Source organism: Dipodomys merriami, unplaced genomic scaffold (assembly GCF_024711535.1).
Source record: "Dipodomys merriami isolate MVZ:Mamm:240054 unplaced genomic scaffold, mDipMer1.0.p SCAF_3, whole genome shotgun sequence".
NCBI lineage: Eukaryota > Metazoa > Chordata > Mammalia > Rodentia > Heteromyidae > Dipodomys > Dipodomys merriami.
Window position 1 is genome coordinate 275,026 of NW_027204492.1, and position 8,757 is coordinate 283,782.

Genomic DNA, 8,757 nt, shown 5'->3' on the forward strand with positions numbered 1-8,757 from the left:
CTGCACTTATATCCACATACCAGCGATACATTTCAACATTGCATTTACAATTATAACATAAACTGATACTACCTTTTTGAAAAGCAATGAACATAAATAGCAGAAACATCCTGAAATTTTATCATAGAGAAATTGTTTAACATAATTAGATTCTAGATTCACACAAAATCCATATTTATTAAATGGTCATGCTGTGACAGGAACTACTTTAAGTATTTTGTAATTATTTACCCATTTAATTCTAACAACTCAATGAAATTATACATATGCTGACACACCTATTACAGATGAGGAAACTGATTTTTCCCCAATTACAGGAGTAAAGGAGCTATAATTTAAACTCAGGAACTATGACTCTAGAATCTACAATTTTATGGTGATATGGTTTACTACTTCTAAAATAAAGACATTATCTATAATAGAAATAAAGTGAAAAAGTAAAAACTTTCCACAAGAGGGAAGTGGTTTTAAAAACTGTGGTAAGAGCTTTCATAAAATGTTACTAAAATGATATGGCATGAGTTTAAGATATTTCCTTATGTTTGGCTATGAATATGTGCTATTTCCCACAATACAACAGACTAGTTGCTCTTATTTAATGACATAAACTTTCAAAGATGAACAAATAAATTCCTCAACCTAATATTATTGATGATCATGTTCATTATCACCTACAACGCCAGAGGCTCTAAAACTATAATGAGACTACAAAATATCTTAGTGGCAGAATAAGAGTCACTTGCTAAAAATTCAAATTCTTGGCATAATTTCATAAAATTCTGATTATGTAAACCTGAAGTACAGCCTTGGAATCTTGTTTTAAAGTAAGTTTGTATGGATGTAGATGATTCAGATAACCATACTTTGTGAGACACAGCAGCAGGCTATTAAGTGCTTAGCATCTAAGGTCTCTTATTTAAGAGTCCTTACTGAAATCCCAGAACTAAATTAAGACAATACACAGAACAGAAGGCACTCATCTGCCTCTTCAGATGTATTCCTCTTAGGATGTCTTCAGAATTCCTGTGTAAATAATGTTGTTCTCCAAGGCTGGGTCCTCAGATTCTTCTTTCTGGAATTCTCTGCAGAAAATTACAGTTTCAAAATCACTGTGTACATTTTAATACCATTGACCAAAGGTTTCCTCAATCATATATAATGCTCTGGGTACTACTGTATTTCTTAGTCTCTTGTCTATACATTATCTTGCTTTTCTACTTCCTTCAACTTACTATATTCTGGCTTTTCCTCTTACTGCTCCATAATAAGATGCTTCCTAATCACCAATAGCTACTATGTTGTAAAGTACAGTGGTCATTTATTTATTTTCACCCCTCTTAACTTCCAGGAACCATGAACAACCTAGATCAATCTTCCTTCCTGAAACATTCCTACATTTGTTGATGCCTTTTCTATTTTCCTGTTTACTTGCTCTCTATTTTACCACTAAATGTTGATTTCCCTAAGGGATTGATTCTAAACTCTTATTATCCCCACATAAATCCTTCTGGATGTACTATTTTAAATATGACTTATCTGAAGATGCACTTCATATAGAAAACGGGAAGAGTGTTGATGATAAAACTGAATCCACAAGCCAGAAGAGTGTAGCAGCTCAGAGGACAAAGGGAAAGAAAACTTCAAGAAGAAACAATTGTCAGGGGTTAGCTATGTTTATGATAGAAATTAAGCACTATAAAACAGTCACTGCAATTTTATAAGAAAGGGGCCCATTGTTTGGAGGCAAAGAAACACACACACACACACACACACACACACACACACACACACACACACACACACACACACACACACACACACACACACACACACACACACACACACACACACACACACACACACACACACACACACACACACACACACACACACACACACACACACAGTGAAAAAAATCTTCTGGTCCTCCAGACAAAAAGATGAAAAAGTAGCAGTCTTAGTTCTGTGCAGTTCCAAGAAAACTAAGTTTTACAACAATACAGAAAAATCTATTCAAGTTCAGGCTTGAACTCAAGACTTAGATGCTACCCCTTAGCTTTTCTGCTCAAGTCTAGAACTCTACTACTTAAGCAACAGCTCTAATTCTTTAGGGTAGTTTGGTGGAGATAAATCTCATGTGTTTTCCTGCCCAGGATGGCTTCCAACCATAATCCTCAGATCTCAGCCTCCTGAGTATCTAGGATTACAGGCAAACCACTGGTGCCCAGCAGAAAAATCCACTGTTTTAGCAAACCACAAATTCATGACAAATCAAGGATATGAGGTATGTACTTAAAATGTTAACATAAAATTAAATCACAGTAAGATATAAAGTGCGTTGATCTCTTTAAGTACTACTGACATTAAGGTCTGTGCTGCTTAGAACATGTGTAATACTGAATTCAATTCTGAGTATCTCAAGGTTGGACAGAAGGGAGACAGAATGGGTTAGCAACCATTATATTATATCAAGAACAGCTAGAAGCTAGGTGTTGATGGCTCATGCCTGTAATCCTAACTACCCAGGAGGCTGAGATCTGAGGATCAAAGTTCGGAAGTAGCCCAGACAAACAAATCCACAAGACTCTTATTTCCAATTAATTAGCCAAAGCCAGAACTGGAGGTGTGGCGCAAGTGGTAGAATGCCAGCCATAAATGAAAAAGCTAAGCAACAAATAGCATGAGGCCTGGAACACACACACACACACACACACACACACACACACACACACACACACACACACACACACACACACACACAAACACACACACACACACACACACACACACACACACACACACACACACACACACACACACACACACACACGGCCAGAACAAGAAATATTTAACATGAAAAAAGAAAATATCCTCGTTTCCCAGACACACACACACACACACACACACACACACAAATGGCCAGAACAAGAAATATTTAACATGAAAAAAGAAAATATCCTCGTTTCCCAGACACACACACACACACACACACAAATGGCCAGAACAAGAAATATTTAACATGAAAAAAGAAAATATCCTCGTTTCCCAGACACACACACACACACACACACACACACACACACACACACACACAAATGGCCAGAACAAGAAATATTTAACATGAAAAAAGAAAATATCCTCGTTTCCCAGACACACACACACACACACACACACACACACACACACACACACACACACACACACACACACACACACACACACACACACACACACACACACAAATGGCCAGAACAAGAAATATTTAACATGAAAAAAGAAAATATCCTCTTTTCCCAGATCTGTATTTCAGTGTTTACAAGGGAGGGTTACCTTTCCTCATTTCCCTTTTGACAGAGATTAGAAGTACTTCTTTAAGAAAAAAGTGAATTTGAGAAATTGTAAAAAAAAAAAAAAAAAAAGAAAAAAGAAAATATAATAGTAAATTTCAAGTTTATATAGAATATGGCCAGTTGGAATAAGGAGTACATCACTCAGCATAAAACTAGGAATAATAAATATAAAGAAGCAGATTATTATTTTTAGATAAAAGTAATTCCTAAATTTCCTCTCTTTCTGCCCCAAACCTTTATCCTATCTTTTCCTTCAGTCATATTAGAGGCCTGTCCGTAGAACTCTGTGATAGAAAGCTTGAAGTCACTGTGTTAAATTTCCAAATAAAAGGTATTTTTGTTCCAGTTGCTAAGTTCCAGTTCCAAAAGATATGCTGTAGTTGAATTCAAATGAGAATTCCACGCACATTTCGTAGTAGAATTACAGTGTGAGAGAGATCTTGGATTTTACTAAAAGTTAATAAGAAGCAATTAATTGGCATAACAAGTGAAATGCCCTTTTATATTATTATTTATATAGGAAGAGCTTATATTATACAAGAGCTTCAAACAGCAAGCTTAAAAAAGAAACTTTCAAAATATATCCATTTGTAAGGGATTACCTGTATGAAATATTTAGTAATTGCAAAGGAAGATACAAATGTTTGGATGAACATTTCACTAGAGTTTGAAACTAGTTTCAGGGAACTGAGTAGGGGGAAAGATCAAGTCTTGAGTATTCCTCACACTCAACTCCATGTGATCTGAGAATTTTTTAAAATTCTATGTTGTTATTATAATATTAAAAAGGTTATAAGACTGTTGTGGATCATCTAATGTACACTTTACAAATAAAAAAGGTATAAAATCCAGTGCTGCATTTACATTCATGTTTATGAAGGCAAAGTTGTGAAGAAATTCACCCAAAATGCCAGAACTTTTTAATGTCTTGAAAGCATGTCTGGTTGATCTTTGGTTGACACCCCCTAAAATTATGATACTCATGGCTTAAACACTCTCATGTTTCCATTGTTTTCAATTAGTTTTAAAGAACAAATTTGTTCTTAGTAGTAACAATTTAAAATTGAAAGATAACTGCAGGGAATAAGACTTGAATTTTTATTTTTATTTTATTTTTTTTGGCGGGGGGGGGGGGGGTCCGGTTGTGGGGCCTGAACTCTGGGCCTGGGTGCTGTCCCTCAGCTCTTCAGCTCAAGGCTAACACTCTACCACTTGAGCCACAGCGCCACTTCCGACTTTTTTTTCCTGCTTATGTGGTGCTGAGGAATTGAACCCAGGGCCTCAGGCATGCAAGGCAAGTGCTCTACCACTGAGCCACCTTCCCAGCTCGACTTGAATTTTTAAAATTGAGACTTTTATCTAACATTTTGAAAATAATATCGTGGCATTATAACAGTAACATGTAAATTGCTTCAGACTTAGGAGTAAATATTCAAATATTCATTTTTAATAAGGAAAAACCAAATTACATCACAATGTGATATGCAAAGATTGCACAACCTTTAAAGGAAGTAAAAGAATTTAACTCATACAGTACATGATAGTAATCAGTATAATATCCAAAGAAAGCACTGTGTACCATTACTTGCATTTCTGAAAAGGGATGGTTTACATTATTAGCTCTTGCAACAGTTTCATTGCAAAATGTCTCATAGGGCAGACAAAATTTCCATGTCGCATACTATAGGTTAAATGGCCCATTTAATTAAGAGCTCCAGGAGATACTGAGGAAAGAGATAGGAACTAATCTTTTAAGGTATAATACAAGGATAGAAGACACAGAAGTGAAAACAACCTAAGATGGGTAATAGATTAGCCTAATATATAAATTAAGTCAATTGAATTTCAGTTCCAGCCAAGCAGAAGACAATGGAGATACAAAGTTGAATAAAAGTTGATATAAAGGACTCTTGTGCCCAAGAGAGCAAAAGTACAATGAGAAACAGACTTTATAAAGCAAATACAATAACTCGTTAGGAATAAGTAATCTAAAAATGTCCACAATTATTCAGATTTCTTAAAATTCTGTGATTATCTCACTTTGGATAAAGGAATGAATGAAGGTGTTACTTGTATATTAGCAATTTCCTCTGTGTAATGTTAGCATTAGTTCTCCTTAGAAAAAAGGTCAAAGTGTTCATTTTACCCTGTTTTCCCAGTGTTCAGCACAGTGCCTAGCATCTAATATCACTCGAATATTTGTTGAATAAATGAGTGAACACTAAATGTGTTTTGGTCTTAAATACAGTATAGATGGTAGATAACTTTACATTTATATTTTATATTTATATTTATATTTATATATTTAGTAGGACCTGGTAAGAACGATTTCACTACCAAACTATCTCTCATTTAGATAAAGCAGTTGAACAGTTAGTAATCCAATCCCCAACTCTTTGTGGCTCTTAGAAGGAAATAGGCCAATTACAGCTAAACTTCAAATTGTGATGCAATAATCTCGGAGGAAACATAAAAACTAAGAACATAGCTATGAGAAAAATAAAATGTTCATGAAAAGTGAAGTTACTTTTTGTTTGGTATCACAAATATTCTTTATGAACAATACTGAGACCTCACCCAATCCCTCTGATGTTCTCAGCATATAATTCTACCCTGTCAAGTTAACCACACTTTTAAATTTTGCATTAAACAACATATAACATATTGATTATTCCTGTTTATCCTTGCCATCTAAACATGTAATTTCCTGACAAGTGTGTGCTCTATATTACTTACAACTAGCTGTTTCCCTACACATTAAAAAGTATATATCTGTTATAGTATATATAGTATATATCAGTTATTTAATCAATTATGGTACACATACAAATGGACTTGCTCCCCACACTAGCTACTCAAAGGGAAAGAATGTTTCATACATTAACAGCATGATCTGGGATCAAATGTGGGAAACTGGTACTTCAGGTAGTTGAGAACAATTAAGATAGAAAGAAAAGGATTTGATCACTGTGAGAGTTACAGGAAATAAAGATGTATTTACCAAAAAGCCAAGCACATGATCAATTTGATAGCTATTGGCTATCAATAAAAATAACAATATCATATAGATCTGATGCCAGAAAATAGATCTGAGTGGAAATACAATCCCTACTGAAACCGAGGAGAAAGAAGAATGTCAATATTAGGAAGTGGAAGAAGATGTAGGGTGATAGGAACTTGAAAAGGAGCATGAGCAGTCACAAGTAGGAGGGATAGCAGAAAGTGATGTCACTGAAAAAATGCAAAACGAATTTTTAGTAGACCGGCTATCTAGGGAGATTCAAATGCTACACAAAGGTCTAACAGAACACGAAAAGAGTGGAAGTTAACATTTTTCCATCCTGTAACGACAACTTAAGTGACGCGTTCTGACACTCTAACTATAGGCCTTTTCGGTGGCGTACAACACACTTTGCCCAAACTGGACCTACTGAGCAATTCAAACTGTCGACATCGACATCGAGAAACCCCAGTCACCCTTACTCTGCCTCCACCCCAGCACCTTTAATTCTACACCTTCGCGTTCTCTCCGTCGTCGTCCCTCGCTTCCCGCGGAGAACGTCTCGTTCTGTTTACCTGTCCGGGCACCCTCTGAGGGCACACGGGCTCGTGACCGAGGGTCGCAGATTGGCCCAGAGCTGCCCGCGGCGCTCACCCAGAGAAGGACGGGCTTGAACAGGCTGACTTCCGCGTAAAGCGCCCCCACCCACTACGTATGGCCTCCTGGGAGTGTGAGCGCTCCTCCAATGGGAAGGGCAGTAGGGCGGGAACTACACGTTCCCAGCTACCCACCAGTCCACGAACCACACTGCATTATGGGAGTTGTAGTTCCTGGGGCCGACTTGCCGGGCCTGTCACACTTGGGGTTAAGATTCCTGTTGTACACAACAGCAAATGGTGTAGGAGGTTTCTAGAAAATGACAGAATGCAAGTGTGGAAAAAAATATGAATCTACCAGTATTGAGTAAACTAGTAAATGATGAGCTTCCCTAGCCATCTCCCTTCGGTCTCCCATAGCAATTAAAGTTACTTCATAGACAATATAGAAGTTGTCTGACAGGAACTCCCTCTATTTCCACCAAGAAAATTAACCAGCGTCCTGTACCCCTCACTATCATTTCTCCCATTCTACTATTATTGTGGTGGTAGTTATTTACTGCTTCTTTCTTTTGATTCTCCCATCTCTCTAGTCCACAATTCTCAACAATGTTCCTAAAACAAATACTTTACAAAACCTCTTTTTCTCTAAAATCAGGCCATTTCTAAAGTCTATAAAGTTCAATCCATTTCTGCAAGAAACTTCTTACTCTCTAGTTTTTCCCAAGACACTACACTCTGAAGGTTTCTCTCCCACTCCTGTGACAGCTCATTTTCCTTTGAAAAGTTCATGTTCTATGAGGTTCTTCCCTATACTTTCTTAATCCTCCCTATTACTTTGGTTGACTTTTTTTTTCCCCGGTGATGGAGCTTGAACTCTGGGCCTGGGCACTATCCCTGTGCTCTTCAGCTCAAGGCAAGCACTCTACCGCTTGAGCCACAGTGCCACTTCCAGTTTTCTAGTGGTTTATTGGAGATAAGAGTCTCTCGGACTTTCCTGCCCAGGCTGGCTTGGAACTGTGATCCTCAGATATCAGCCTCCTGAATAGCTAGGATTACAGGCGTGAACCATCGGCACCCGGCCTTGCTTGAATTCTACATGTTGATATTTCCCATATATAGTAACCCTAGACAAGACTCCCATATTTCAGTCAATTATCTACTGATAAATGGACCAAAAACTTTTCAGGTACCTGAAACTTAAAAGTACTCCCCAATTGACCTAATACATTTCTACTTTTCCCTAACCTGCTTGTACATCTCCTCTTAATCCCATGTCTCAACCAGTCAGTTTACCACACCAGTAAGCTGGGTATTATTTTGAATGGGTAGATTTCCTCAAAGCTATATTAGACAAAAGCCAGCTATATTGATTCTATCTCTTTCTTGATGATTATAAATAAGTTGTATTTATGAAACACATACTCTGCCATTTCAGTTCCTATGGATGCCAAGCTTGGAATTAAAGAACTGACAGTTTAAATAATGTGAATCACCTGTACATCCAAGAAACCTGGTCTTGGTCTTGACAAAGGTTACAAAATTAAGAAGAGATGTACCATGAATTACAACCAGCCCCAATTTACTTGGTGCTTGAAATGTCTGTTCACCCAGCATAAGAAAACATATCACACAGGGCTCTAGTCATATCTGAGAGATTCTTGTTTTATGTTCTGTTTGTCATAATTGATTTTGATGTATTATTTTGTGGTTTGCAAACAAATCTAGTGGCTTCCTTATGTTGGAATCAAAATTATTCATGTTTATTGCAGTGTGTTGCTAATTTTCATTGCTATTTATGTAGCTTTCC

At 37.0% G+C, this 8,757-nt stretch overlaps 1 protein-coding gene across 9 annotated transcripts in view; it reads right to left on the minus strand.

Annotated features, from left to right (window-relative positions):
• Vamp7 (vesicle associated membrane protein 7) overlaps positions 1-7,046 on the minus strand; it is a 30,178-nt gene extending 23,132 nt beyond the window's left edge. For 3 of the 9 annotated variants that reach the window (XM_070039419.1, XM_070039416.1, XM_070039410.1), the window contains exons 1-2: positions 6,927-7,046; positions 961-1,082 (exon numbers count right to left, since the gene is read on the minus strand). The gene's annotated coding sequence lies outside the window, so the exon portion shown is untranslated. Of the gene's footprint in view, positions 1-960; positions 1,083-6,852 lie in introns of all 9 variants that reach the window. The other 6 variants (XM_070039417.1, XM_070039411.1, XM_070039418.1 and 3 more) reach the window with 4 other exon arrangements.
• Positions 7,047-8,757: the final 1,711 nt, after the last annotated feature.